This window comes from Fukomys damarensis, unplaced genomic scaffold (assembly GCF_012274545.1).
Source record: "Fukomys damarensis isolate Sample0158 unplaced genomic scaffold, DMR_v1.0_HiC HiC_scaffold_1, whole genome shotgun sequence".
Lineage (NCBI taxonomy): Eukaryota > Metazoa > Chordata > Mammalia > Rodentia > Bathyergidae > Fukomys > Fukomys damarensis.
In genome coordinates, this window is record NW_022900913.1 from 35163773 (window position 1) to 35176821 (window position 13049).

Consider the following 13049-nt stretch of genomic DNA (forward strand, 5'->3'; position numbering starts at 1 on the left):
AAGGAAAACAGAAAATGTTCTATAGATCTTGTAGGTCCCTAAAACTATATGTATAAAATAACTGACATTATACAGTAATTAGAATATAAAATTTATTTAGTAAATATCTGAAAAAAATTTATAAATTTTCTAAAATTTACTGATTTAAAATTCATAATGTCACAGAGGCTGCAAATGAATGCAGTTCCATCTGCTTTTCTGCTAGCTCAATAGCATACGTAGTTTCTAATAGCATATATGCCAAGTAATTACATTCTAGTATTATTATTTTCACAGATCAGTGAGAACAAATCATAGATTGTTAATGTGGAGGAAATGGTTACTGAGCCACAGCCAAATTGTATTGGTCCAACAATATCTTAAAACATGGGCCCAGATGTTGATTTTGTGTTGCTGTTGAAAATGTGATAACTGTGGACCTGGGACATGGGAGGAAAGGTCAGTGAATCTTTAATTTAATAACACAGTAATAAAAAATAACACAGTAATGAGGAATTCATCATCTGACTTCTTGCTGAGTTAGCTACTTAAATGCACTCAAGGGAAGAAAATGAGGTAATGATGAATGAATATTGAAATCCCCTAACTATCCTCATAGAGAGAAACAAATACAGAGACCCAGATATCAATATAACCATTTTCTAAAATACTGAGGGAATAAGATACAGTTTGTTATGCAGAGATTTGCATTTTTCTCCAGAAATTTCAGTTTTCAGAAAGCTCCCCAACCCCCCCCAAAAAAACCAGAATGGAGTTTTAAAAGGCAACAAGAAGAAAAACAAGGATATTAAGCTGCGTTTCTCCCTTATATCTCTATGTAGACTGAAAACTTGGCTACATCAGAGCCAAACACTGTTATTCACATACATACACACACACACACACACACACACACACACACACACACAGGAAGAACAGTTGAGTTGGCTGGACAGTTAATGGAAACTGAATCAGACATTACCTGAGATAGTTCTATTGTTCTAGTTCATCACCAGAAACCAAATATCTAATTCTTGACAAATTTTTAATAAGCACTGATTATCACAGACAAGGCCAGATATTATGGGATCAATTTAAATCTGTCTATGAATTTCCTTATGCACACAAGGCATAATCAAAATATACAAAGAATGTTAAAATTACAAAGAAATTATTACAGTAAAAATCACAATGCCATTAATCCTCTTGAAAGTACCCCCCTCACTTCAAACACACCTATCATTCTGCCTCTGACTGTGGCAGTTCTGGAAGACATCGCTTATGAATATCCTTACATGATATGAACCAAAATACAGTGAATACTGCTGTTGAATTCCATCCGGGGGAAATGCAGGTGCATAAAAACATTATGATGTGTCATCATCCATCCTATTTACTGGATCTGTCACCCTTTGAATTCTGGCTCTATCTCAAAATCAAAATGACCCTTATATTTGGAATCAATTCAGGACACTAATAGTGCAGCTAAAGAAACTCCGAAAAGAGGATTTCTAGAACTGCTTGAGAAAGTGGCAAGAATGAGGGGATAAGTGTTTAACATGAGAGGGATGAATAACAATGTGTCCTTCACTATAAAAATGTTTTAAAATTGAAACACATACTTTCTGATCATACTTTATATATAATTTTATATAGAGAGAAAATATGTATTTGAGAATGTTTGTTAGCCATATATTACTGGGGTCCTCTATGGGCCAAAGATATGTTAAAAGCCTTATATATCTGATTGTAATTAACCTTTATGTAAATTCTGGGACTGGGCATAGAATCAAATATGTGAGATGTTCAGATAATAATATCTAGTCAATGGGAGGCGCAAGATTTGAAATTAGTCCATTATTTCTTACTCCTAGTTTCTAAGCTAGTTGATTATACTCTTCCCTTGGGTTTTGCTTCACATAGCTGTTTGAGACTAGGTAACAATATTTCCATAGAGTTTATTCTCTCATAGGTTAATTCAGGTTATAAATTTTCAATCAAGATGATAATCGAAACATTCAGTATTTCCAGTTCAGTTAAAACTGTATACTTTGGATGCCTTGTTACATTCACAGTTCCACATGAATGATATAATAACTCATTGGACAAATACACATCCATGTGTGTGTCTGTGTGTGTGCGCATGTGCAATTGCACATGTGTTATACTTTTAACTTGTGTGATGTTTTGATATATAATATTCCAAGAGGCAATGAATTTCAAAGAAAGCACTCACTTTTGTTCTTAATCAGGTATATCCTAGATGTCATGGAAAGAGGGCTTGGAACAATTTGATTGATTAATAAAATGAGTAATGTTAGTAGACTACAAAAGTCTTTTGGAAAATCAATAGTGCTGATGTATTCTTGGTCCCTCAAATTATGGCTAATATACTAAGTATCAGTTCCAAACATCACATTACAGGAGGACTATGCAAGCCTCATGACGTCAGAAGAGATCAGTGAATGATAGAACCCTAAAAGCAGCACTAATATTAAAATTTTCAAAAAGCTAGTGATTTTAGGAAAATGAAAAGGATATTTTGTTAACAAGAACTGTTTCCCTGGAGGGTAGGGATAAGGGGAAATAATGAGAACCAAGTTCTGTCATGTAAAGGTATAAGATCCCAGTGATGAATGTAACTGTACTGTATACCTAAAATGTACCAATAAACTCAATGAGAGAGAGAGAGAAAAAAGAAGTTTCCCTGTATTTGAAGGGTCATTACTTGAAGCAAGTTCTTAGTTCTCTGTGCCACCCAAGGGCAGAGCCAAGATCAATGGATAAGCGAAGTTGAAAGCTGGTTCAGCTCAGGAAAAACTTTCTCATCTTAACACTTTTCAATAATGGACTAGTCTTCCCTACATCCGCAGGTATTAGTGGAATAAAGAAGGTTATCTTAATACTGTTGAAGTCTTCTTCCTTAATTTTACAGATTAAATTATTTGATGAGGGCAATGAAAATTAACTGTGGATGCAGGGTTGTAACTCTCACGTGCAGCCTACTGCTCTTTTCACTGCTCCCCACCATCCGCAGAGTAGTGGAGTTGTCTGTGTTTTTGTTGATTTAGAAAATGTTTAATAAATAAACCAATGCAGTTATTTAGAGGCTTCCTTTAAAAAGAATATTTTAACCCTGAACTGGAGGATTGGTCTATTTACTTCCAACAGCAAATTAACAGGAATTGGAGTTGCTTCAGAAACAGTTCTAAGAGAGAAACTATGATGTTAATAAAGAGCAGAAGAAATTTGAGGGGACAGAGGAGGACTCTGGAGTAAGCAGGAAAACCATGGAGAGTCAATCATGAGATCATACTCAGGCAGATTTAAACAGGGGTGTACGGGGAAGTAGGGAGTCTAAAATACATTTCCTTCCATGTTGCGTGCAGGGCACTTGTTTAAAGGTTTAAAATGAAGCAGTAAAAGCAACAGGTATGAGTATAACATTTCCATTCTTTGGTGTTTGTGGAAATGTTTATTAGTTTAAAAAGTCATTGTTGTTGGTTAATAGAATAAATGTAAACTCAGAATGATTTCTGTAGATTTGTTCTCTATTTAAGAATAGAGGCCTCAACTTCATTGTGAAACCATATTGTTTTAAATCAAATTTCCAATGAGTAACTTGGGTGAGAATTAAAGGAAAAATATTATGCAAAACTAATGAGACAATTTAGCATTCCCAACTATTCTAGTGGTTTTGTAAAACTGAAACATTTTGAGGATTAATTATTGCCAAGGACTTTTTAAATAATGATTTGTAACTACACACGCCTCAGAAAAATTAGCTGTTATTCAAAGCAAGCTTCACTTTTGTATATAAGTTAATACTGACATCTTGTGGTCAGCTTTTACTTTAGAAAGGTACGTGCGCACAATATATAAAAATAATTTTTCATTAATGGGAAAATATCAATTTTCTTCTTACGCTTCTAAATATTTTATGATATCCATCCAATATGAAATGCTTCTTTAATTGTTGCTAGCTTCCTTAGATAAAATCATTAAAAAAACATAAGGCATCTTGACACCTCGTTCATTCCATTTAATAAGAACGGCATGTCTCTATTGTGGTCATCCTTCCAAATATCCATAACCCCAATCTAACCATGAGCGACGTATCAGACAAATCCAATTCGAGAGGTAGTTTCCACATAACCTAACCCGTACGGACTCCTCAAACTGTCAAGGTCATATTCTTAAGTGAAGTAAATGTCACACATGTGTGAATACCCAATAGTTTCTCTGGTGTGAAAAAATTACAATTGTGCATAAGAGCCGAATTGTACAAGTGACAATGTGAAATAGGAAGAAAAGGGGTAAAGGTGTAGGGGAGGTGGGAAGGAAAGGGAAAGGAAATAAAGGAAAAATATGAGAAAATGGAAATAAAGTGTTTGTAAATGGGGAAGGGAGGAGGGGTGAAGGGAGGGCAGGGACAAGGGGGACAAATGAGAACCAAGACCTGTCGTGGAAATAAAGTGTTTGTAAATGGGGAAGGGAGGAGGGGTAAAGGGAGGGCAGGGACAAGGGGGACAAATGAGAACCAAGGCCTGTCATGTGAAGGTACAAGATCCCAATGATGAATGTAACTGAACTGTATACCTAAAATGTACCAATAAACTCAGTGAGAGAGAGACAGAGAGAAAAAGAAAAATCTGGAAAGCTACTTTAGATCAGAAAAGAGGACAACAGACATAACAACTAAATACCATGTGACAAGTTGAATGAAATCTGGAGTAGAAAAAGGGCATTTTGGAAAACCTAACAAAATCCAAATAAAAGATTAAATTCATAAACACGCCAATAGCAGTTTCTTAATTCTGACATATGTGTTATGCTAATGTAAAATGTTAGCAATAGGGGAAACTGGTTGGATGAATAGTATGTGGGAATAAAACTCTGCACTACCTTTGCAACTTCTTTGTAGACATAAAATGTTACTGAAAATCTAAAGGGTGTATTTAATAAGGAAAATACTTTTAAATTATGAAAATTATTGGTTTTATGGAGTGAAATATATTACCTTTTTCAAAAAGAAAAGAAAAACAACCATAAGCAAAAGATTTTGCAATTTCTAAATGTTCCAGATCGTATGCAGCAAACTTACAATACTATAATAATGCAATAAATACAAATTTTATTTCTTTAAACCTTGGGACTTAACCCTACATACCAGATCTCTGAATTCCTCTCCTCGGCTCTTCTCTGCCACAAAGGAGACAGTTTCATCAGCGTCTTATTAGTTCAGTGGAAGTGTCTCCTGTTACTTCTGTTGTCATCCCCCACCTCTTTCCAGCTGTCCCTTCGGTCCCATTACTTCCCCTTTTCCTCCTCACTTAAGAAGCTTTGCCCTTGGTGATCTACCAGTTTAGAATCATTTTCCTCAGAAACCTCATTTCCTTATGCTCTCTGTTCAAATGTCCCTTATCAGAGAAATATTTTTTCCACTCATGTAAAAAAAAAAAAAACCCAAAAAACTAACCTTCAGTAACATTTTGTTCTTTTTCCTCACTTTGAGACTCCAGAGAGTGTTTAGATTATATGAAATATCATGCAGTTATTTTCTATTTCCCTAGGTTATCTTACAAGTTGTATGAAAGTAAGAGTTTTGTTTTACAGTTCAATCTCCAATGCCTGGCAAAATGCCAAGCACATGATACATATTCAATTATATTTTTCAATGAACTAAAATCTTTTTTTTTTGGTACCAGGAATCGAACTCAGGGCCTCATGCTTGTCAGGCAAGACCTGTACTGCTGAGCTACATCTCTGGCCCTAAAATCTTTTTCTACCTGGAGCTAGATATACAGTTTTCATCTGTCTTCAGCATGGTGGCTGACATAATGGCCCCATTCAACCCCCATCTTTGTCTCCTTGTCTGCTCAAGCTGTATATTACGTGCACTGGTTATTCCTATCTGCTTCTAGCTCCCCTCTTTGCTCTCATTTGTACACAGGGAATCTGGGTCATATTATGCAGCTTTGTTGGGTTCCCTTGTTCACTGGCTCCTGGCTGGGTTTGACCATGGAAAAGGAGAAGAGGAAAGGTAGGATATTTGTAGCTGGATTTTCCCGTGAATATAGCTCCTATCAAGCCGTCCCTGTTTCAGATTACAGGTCTCTTTGAGCCCTGATAATGCTCTTTTCTTTGCCCTTTCAGATCTTGGGGCAGGCATATCCTGCATATGTCCATCTCTGGGTGTTTTAACATCCCTTACTTGCTCTGCTAATTCTGTCCACATGGCTCTAAATTGCCCCTTCATTAAAATCTCTTCATGGGAAGGAAAAAATGGAAACAAAGCTTCTGTGCATAGGGAGGGGAGGGGGTTGAGGGTGGAAAAAAAGGGGTGGCTTGTACCATGTACAGGTGCAAATGCCCTATGATTAGTGTTAGCATTAACTATACCTAACATGTACCAACAAATGCTTTTCTATTAAAAGAAAATCCCTCTTCATTGGAGATACACGTGTTTTTAACTCCTGCCTAGGATGATATCCTAGGGCAATGTTTCTCAAACTTTAGCACCCATCAGAATGACGTTTTAAAGACATTTAAAAAGTATGACGTATTAAAGTATGAATTGCTGGCACCCCTCCCCAGAGTTTCTGATTTAGAAGATCTGAGTTTGGCCCTTCATATTTACCTTTTAAACAGGTTTTCCAAAATATGTCCATACTGTTTGTCTAGGAACTGCACAATGAATGCCATTGCTCTACAGAGCATTCTTTCTTGATCTTAATAGGTAAACGCTGTATCATGAATGAAAACTTTCCAAAGATAAGAAGCTTAAATTATATGAGGGTTGAGGAGCAAAGGGTGAGAACAGGATGAGGGGAAAAAAGTAACTGTTTTCTCTTTAGGATGTACATTTATTTCATCTTCTTGATCCCATAGTGCCAGGCAATCACAATAAAATGTATTGAACACTTCCAATGTGCCTGTCATTCCTCTAAGCACTTTGAAGTAATATAATCCTATATCAACACAGCAATATCCTTTTTAACCGGATATGTTGATTTTAAAGAACAAAGAGATATAGAAAGGTTAAGTGACTTGCCCGAGGACAGCAAAGCTGATAAATAGAACATGATTTGTACCAGCAACCTGATTCCAGCGGACTTACATATCAACTAATCTAGAGGTTCTTTGGGATTAGAATGGATGGGTCATTGTCATCCCTTTAACCTGCATTGTTGAGGTTTTATTCTTAGTGTTCCCTGATAACCAAAAGACCACAGTCATAAAAATTTTTTTACCTCTCTCTACTTCTCTTTTCATACAAATCTTTGTAGTAAAGATACTATCTTAAAATTAATTCAATATGCAACTAGTTAAAGAACTGGAATGAAAGAGACTAATGTCAAATTTGAAGAAAGAATAAGGAAAATAATCTTGGTTTTCTTGGAGATTTCTAAGTGCTATAGAGTCTAAGAATTTTTGTCATCAATGTTTTTATCTAGATATTGCGGACTTTTCTCTTTTGTGATACATTAATGTTCAAATTCACTTTCTGAAAGGAAATTTGAGAGATATTGATACTTGAAGATTAACATATAAAATCCAAACATGAAAATGTGTACATACATGCATGCTCTGTGGGCAGAGTGAACTTATAAACACACTATACTTGCATAGACCTACTTTCTTTTCAACGCACACCCATGGTGAAATATGTTCTAATTATGTTATATAGAAACCTTAATAGCATACCTCTTCTTGACTTCTTGCATACACTTCTTTTTGTATACCTGTCTTCATTTTCTACTTTATTACTTAAAACAAACAAACAAAGAAACAAATAAACCATAAAAACCACTTGATTTCAGCCTGGAAATTCAGGTTTCTAAGTTTGACCAGTACTTCAACAATACAAGCACATTAATTCAGCCTAGAAATTTACATGAAAAAGAGTTTTAATACACAGAGCTAAAGACAGCCAGTCTACTTTCAGGAATTCAATAATGTAGCTCTTAGAAGCAGGTAACTACCTTTGGTCTCAGATGGCTGTAGGACAGAAGGAAATAATTTATCAGTCATAGCAAAAATCATGAAATGGACACTCATTTTACAAATCATACACAAAAATCAATTCCAGGCAAAGTGAAGACTAAAATGAAAAAAAAAAGAAAAACAAATTATAAATATTTTGAAAGATATATCAGTAACATAAAGGTGCTTGTAAAACAAGCTTTTTAAAATGAATGAAGCATAAATATGACATCTACTCATCAAATAATATAACCAGAAAAAGACTTGAAAAGTCAACCCAAACTGAGAAATACATTTTCAAATCATTAAAAAAATGATGGACAAACCCTGAACAGATACTTCATAGGAGAGGAAATAAAAACGGCCAATAATTGTATTTTAAAATGATCAAATTAATTAGTAGGCAGGGAAATACAAATTAGAATCAGAGATATAATTTTTTAGTTTTTATTAGTATTTGTTTTCAATAACAATGATTCTATTTATTGTACATGTAAATAACACATTTTTTGTCAGAATCAAATTTATTTATTTATTTATTTTTAAGTCTTTGTCAAATTAGTTTTCATAAATTGATTAACAGTCAGGCTAACAGACTAAAAGATATATAAAACATGTAAAACATTTATACTAAAGCAAGGTACACTTTCAGATACATTGGTCATGCTGGGTTTTACTAACTTTTTTTCACAAAGAGATATAATTGTATACTTAACAACTGAGCAAAAACTTACATTCTGACAATATCAAGTGCTACTGATGGTAAATTGGCGAGTAAGTAGAGATTGTTACCTTGAAAAGTGACCTGACCTCCTATTAAATTTGAAGATGATCCAGACATTCCACTCCTCATATTTACCACAGAGAAATGTAGGCTTACAAAGGGCTGTGTGAAGTAGCTAAAAGCAAAAACCAATGCAAATGTTCATGGGTTTGCTCCAGCAGGCTTCAGTTTACTCAACAGTTATGAACAGAAGGGTCACCAATTAGTAGCACTCGCCTCTTAATTCCTCAATTAATAATTCTCTGCTTCTTATTCAAGTCCTCGTCCAGCATCAACACTACTTGGGATTATGTTGAAAAGAATATGGTTATATAGGCAAGCCAAAGTTTGGGCACCCATGGTCTGGAGGAATGGAGAGTCCACTAACTGAGAGGAGAGAGGAAGAACTATTCCTGATGATGGGCCAGGAAGCTGGGTGGAAGAAGAAAAGAGATGAGGCTTTCCTTGAAAGGTACTGTCCACATTTGAAGTTTAGCAGTCATACACATTTAAACTTCCCTTATTAGAGAAGGGACTTAGATCTTTTTCAGGGTTGGGTAGCATGATGATATCATAATAGCTGAGTTGTTTTCCTTGACCTGAGAAGAGTAAAATTTTTCTTAGGACAGTAGATCTTCTGTCACCATAATATGTATATAATAATATATACTATTATAATATAATAATTACAATAAATTCTAAATAATAAATTATATTACAATAATAAGAAACAATAATTTATATATATAGTGGCTCTTTTGAATTGTGTTACTTAATCAGAGTTAGAAGTAATGGACATTTTAAAAGGCTGAACTGTACCATGAAAATACTTTGTATAAGATGGTAACAGTTTATTTTCCCATTGTGAATATCACACTTCAATTCTTATTTATAAATTATGTGATACTATTTTAACTACTTTTGTTATTTTAGAAAAACTTGTATAAACCAATTTATATATAATGAATTTGAATGAAATATAATGAATAATGAGAGGAAAAGTCATTGTTTTCCCCTATGCTTTATTGCAGACAAGATTCCATAAGACTTGGATGACTTCACTTGCCAAAGACATTTGATATATCAAATGCAGCCATATGTTCTAAATATAACAGATTACTGCCATGTGCATGAGTTAAAGAACACTGTGTTGTGTAAGTTGAAAGAACATCTGAATACATGTCTGAATTTTAAATAACTCCTACTTCCGAACTGTTGATATTTCAGTGACAGAGAAATAGAAAAATGTTTTATCCCATGCTTGAGGTTATAATCAGTTTGGTGAGACACCTAAACTATATTGAACTTACATCCAAACGAGCAGGTTCAAATTCATTGGTTTACTCCTAAATTCTTACTGGAGAGAAAGGAGTAGAAACTATGCATAAATAGAAAGAATGGGAAGCAGGGAAATTCAAAAGTTTAATATTTAAGGACACATAGTACAGCTGGTCTCTTAGGAGTTAACTTTCAGATTATGAGTAGACTATGAGTAGATTGTAAGTAGATCAGTGCTTCTGCTGATCCTGTTTTTATTTACTATTTTATTTATTTGTTGTTTGAGCATTAGTTTTTAATTTTTAAAACTATTTCAATAAAATATTTTATGTTGATTATTAAGCTTTAAAAAAATCATCCCTTAAGTTTTGCACTGAAAGCAAGACCCTTGCCTTACTCCCAACTCAATGCACTTGTACATTTCTTTCCTTCTCTGTTCAGGAGTTCACCATACTCGTGCAGTCACTGAAAAAGTCAGAAGTTCCAGTTAAGACCTCCAAGCAGATCTTTCCTTCATTTGCTTTTTTTTTTTCCATACTTCTAAAGGCTTCCCTTTTTCTTATCTCACTACCACAAAACAACTCTTCAACCTATTTCCAGATATTCTTCTCTTTGCTAATTGTAGATAAGATAATAGACAATTTATATTGTAAGTAAATGCTGAAAGGTAACTACCTTATCTCTAGAGTGCATATATTTTAAAAATAATCTACGTAGAAATAAAATATCTCATTATGTGTGTGTGTGTGTGTAGTATTAGGGAGGTACTGTAAACAAAGGAAATAAGATTCCTACTCATAAAGTTTATGTTATGGGTGACATGATCATCAGAAATGATATTTCAAACACTTTGGCAAATAGTGAGGAAGAAATAACAAGACTGAAGTTTACACAATCAGAACTTGAAACATTTTTTTGAAAGATAGAGTTATCTGATCTAGAAAACGTGGCAATGGATAGCATAAGAGGAAACTATTGAATTCGAATTCCAGTGATTTAACTACAGAAAAGGGCCTGTAGCTTACGTGAGACAGAAATTTATATAAGTTGACATTATAGTTAACTTCATAGAAATGTATTATAAATTGTCAATTTAAAATGGCTAACAAATTTTCCCAGGACCATCCCCTAATACAGATAAGTAGTCTGAAAGTTAAATGTCTCTAAGATTACTGTTTTGAGAATTCCCCAAGGTCACCTTTAGGTTTGATGATCTACTAGCAGGATTCACAGAACTCAGAAAAGCTATCATATTCGTGTTATGATTTATTATAATAAAATAATGAAGGTTTATATCAACAAAAGAAAAAATACACGAGAATGTAGAAGAAAGCAAGTGCAATTTTCCATTTGTCTTCTTTCATTAGAATTAAATGGACAATACTTAATTTTTACGATATATGACAATATATTTGAAATATTTTCAACCAGTAAAGCCCATGTGACCACTAGCCCTCAAGGTCAGTGCTGTAGGAAGGGAGTGCCTGCTTGATTGTCATTCATCCAGTCTTTTGTTTCTCTAGAGGCTATAGTGATCATGTACGGCTCAAGATACCAGACATACAAAGATGCTATCATTAAGGAGAATGTTCCAAGGGCTTTCCCGTTATCTCCCAACATGCAAGGCTTAAACATATCCAATCATTTCTCAAAGACTCCATTTCCTAAATTTCCAATCATTATAGCAAAAATATCTGGCAATCTATGCTTCTTGTTAATAGAAACAAGTGGATTAATGGGCAAAAAGAAGATAGAGTTAATGGTGCCTGTGAGTCTTTAAAATGTGCAACAGAATTAACACTTGAAAGTCTCCTAGAAAAGCAAAAGTATGTGTGGGAGGAAATACAAGTGGGGGGAATATCTAGGAAGTAGAGATTTGAAAACTGAGATATTTACATGGAGAAAATGAGTCAATGGCAGATGAAAGTGAAAAATGTTACAATGCGGTGCTGTTTCTTAAATTTCCTTTAATACAGGATAAAAAAGTAATTCTGAGTATCAGTCAACATGCATCATTAGCTCAGATTTCCTTTAAAGAGGAAGAGAGATTTGAATTGGTATAATTTCCATTTCAATTTATTTTATATACTATCAGTGAGTCTATCCTAAATTGTGCATTGTCAAAAGAGGACAAGGCCTGTGATAAGAAAGGAAAAAAAGCAGAATGGAACCAAGAAAATGAATATAAACACTTCTGACACAAGTTACAACACCTCTGCACCACTGGTCAGAGGAAATGTGCTCCTACTATTGAGAAGTAAACGGACAGCTGAAAGGAGCATTTTAATTGTATACTCAGAGATATACAAGAGCAAATCCAAGGCATATATTTCTGACTATCTGTTTGTAATTGATGTTGGACTCTATAGAATTTGACAAGGTCATACTATAATCATACTATGCCATTATTTTACAGCAGTAATTCCTGAGACCTCAATCATATCCATCCACAGTCACAGGCAAAGAACCTATCCCCATCAATTCAAAGGCAACTTTTGTTCAATTTAGGAAATGAATCTATTATATACCCCCAGTTGTACAATAACTGAAATGTTTTTATTTAATTTTATTATATACAACCAAGTAGTGCTGTTTCTTTGAAAACATTGTGACTTTCTTCCCCATTTCAAGAATGACTTAATGAGATGGATTGAATTAATATCTAAATTTTCAAGGTGGGAGGATCTTACTATTAAAATAGGAAACTAGAGGTCACCATAGAGAAGTCAAACATTTCTTAATGCATAAAAATTTTATGCAGTCAAAGACTCAAAAAATAAGTCAAAAGGTGAATTATAGATTACAAAATACACCTGCAATCCTTGTAACATATACAAGGTTAATAACTCTAATACTGATAATAAACAAGAACTTTAAGGAAGAGATCCAATAAAAGGCAAAGTCTACTTATCTATAACAAATATACCTATAAAAAATGCAAGTGTCCAAGAAATATTAAAAGGTGTTCAATCTCAGCTCTAGTCTGATAAATAAAAGCTAAAATAATTATATAATTCACCAGGTTGGCAATATATATATATAT

The 13049-nt window shown here is 34.0% G+C and overlaps 1 long non-coding RNA gene across 1 annotated transcript; it reads left to right on the forward strand.

The window, feature by feature from the left end:
- Nucleotides 1-280: 280 nt before the first annotated feature.
- On the forward strand, nt 281-10574 carry LOC104866101. The gene is made up of 4 exons (XR_002025540.1): nt 281-438; nt 9008-9200; nt 9760-9882; nt 10448-10574. It is a non-coding gene; the product is annotated as an uncharacterized LOC104866101 (long non-coding RNA).
- Nucleotides 10575-13049: the final 2475 nt, after the last annotated feature.